Raw genomic sequence first — 2,540 nt, 5'->3', positions numbered from 1 at the left:
CCAGCGGGAATTGGACGACCGCACGGATACAATAACTATTTACAACATAATTCATAACCAACTTTCAGCACCGATTTTTCACGCAATGATATCGTATGCGTGGTACGCATCAAAATTAATTCCCGAAAAAGACATTTTTAAATGTAAACCAAGTTTGTTTTCCGCCTACTCTTGGGAAGGAACAGTGTAGCTATCGAAAGATTGCATTCATTAGATGTTCTTGGTGCCGTGAGTATATTTGCTTCAAATTTTTATGTGACAAGTACCAGCCATCTCGTTGTTCGACGAAAAATGAGGACACGTAACAGTGACTGGAAGAGCCATTCTAAAGTGACCTGGAGTAACATTTTAGTTGTTTACTACCCCAAGAAGTTTCAGAAATTTATTTGCCTACCTTATTTTTATCGTTCCTTATACATTTACTTACCTTATTAACCCTCCTATTCCTATGAATTGAGATATGGAAAAATACAAACGAAAATAATAACATCCACTGCGTTTCCTCGCGATTCGAACCCGGGTTCTTAGATTCCCAGCCAGTTACCTTGGCTGTTGCGCTATCAGTGCTGTCGGCAAAAACCGTTTAAAAAGTAGGAACAGAAGCGACAGTTGTAAAACTTTCTTTCCTCGGTTTCTGGAATAGTATGCGTTTTCGGATAGAATAGCTGATATTGAAAAATGCTCTATTTACAATTATCTATCGATCCCACCAATTTTGAGTCGATTGCTCTTCATAACTTTTAGGGGTGATTTTTTCAACAACGCGGCGGTGTTGACCTAAAATATCTTAGATTCCTCCGTTTTAGGTTGTACACAAGCGACCTGCCAAATTTTAGCCGAATCGGTTGGCCGTGTCTGAGGCCTTCCATTTGTAAGGAGTTACATGTCAAGCTCAAGGAACAAACGCGCCGTCTCAGTGCGACGTCAAACATTATTTGTGAATATTTGAATGTTTTTGAAAGAGAAGGAACAATTACTTATTCATTCTTTCTCTTACTTTTGTAAGGTCCAGACGGTTGTCTTGTTAAATTTTGTGAGATTTGTACACTGTATTTATGGAAAAATGAATGTGATAGTTTCTGACGGACCAGAAGGTTCCGAGCTTGCGAAAAATGTTTTGTTGTTGTTGTTGTTGTGGTCTTCAGTCCTGAGATTGGTTTGCTGCAGCTCTCCATGCTACTCTGTCCTGTGCAAGCTTCGTCATCTCCCAGATCCTACTGCAACCTACATCCTTCTGAATCTGATTAGTGTATTCACCTCTTGGTCTGCCTCTACGATTTTTACCTTCCACGCTGCCCTCCAATGCTAAATTTGTGATCCCTTGATGCCTCAAAACATGTCCTACCAACGGATCCCTTCTTCTAGTCAAGTTGTGCTACAAATTGCTCTTCTCCCCAATTCTATTCAATACCTCCTTATTAGTTATGTGATCTATCCACCTTATTTTCAGCATTCTTCTGTAGCACCACATTTCGAAAGCTTCTATTCTATTCTTGTCCAAACTATTTATCGTACATGTTTCACTTCCATACATGACTACACTCCATACTTTTAGAAACGATTTACTGATACATAAATCTATACTCGATGTTAACAAATTTATCTTCTTCAGAAATGGTTACCTTTCCATTGCCAGTCTACATTAATAGGATGTATACATCCCGCTCTCTCGAGAATGCAGTCAAGGCAGCCGAGTTGTGGCCAGCTGCATTTACTGATCACACTGCTTACGCCTGTACCATCAAGCTTTGGCGACAACTACTATGGCGTAGCCGCTGCCCGCTTACCTGATCTCACCGGAATGTCAACCGTCAGTTGGAGACACGTGTAGACTGTGTCTACTTAAACCTAACTAACCTAAGGACTTTACACAACACTCGGTCATCACGTGGCAGAAAAATGCCTGACCCCCCCCCCCCCCTCCCCATCCGGGAATCGCAGACTTTTACTACGCCATCCTCAGGTAGTGTTCCGTTATGCCACAAACACGGACTCGACAGATGACTGTCAACCGAGCACATCAACACTGTGAAGGGACCATCATTTGTACTCGTCAAATGGTGGGAATCATCAACGACAGCCCTCCATATCCCACGTTGTTGTTGTTGGAGTGTTCAGTCTTGAGACTGGTTTGAAGCAGCTCCTTATGCTTCTCTATCCCTCTGAATCTGCTTAGTGTATTCATCTCTTGGTCTCCCTCTACGATTTTTACTTTCCACGCTGCCCTCCAATACTAAATTGGTGATCCCTTGATCCTACCAACCGATCCCTTCTTCTAGCCAAGTTGTGCCACAAACTTCTCCCCAATTTTATTCAATACCTCCTAATTAGTTATGTGATCTACCCATCTAATCTTCAGCAATCTTCTATAGCACCATATTTCGAAAGCTTCTATTCTCTTATTGCCCAAACTATTTATCGTCCATGTCTCACTTCCATACATGGCTACACTCCGTACAAATACTTTCAGAAAAGACTTCCTGACACTTAAATCTATATTTGATGTTAACAAATTTCTCTTCTTCAAAAACGCTTTCCTT

This window comes from Schistocerca gregaria, unplaced genomic scaffold (assembly GCF_023897955.1).
Source record: "Schistocerca gregaria isolate iqSchGreg1 unplaced genomic scaffold, iqSchGreg1.2 ptg000454l, whole genome shotgun sequence".
Taxonomy (NCBI): Eukaryota; Metazoa; Arthropoda; class Insecta; order Orthoptera; family Acrididae; genus Schistocerca; species Schistocerca gregaria.
The sequence above is the reverse complement of the archived record's forward strand: the minus strand, read 5'-3'. Positions refer to the sequence as shown.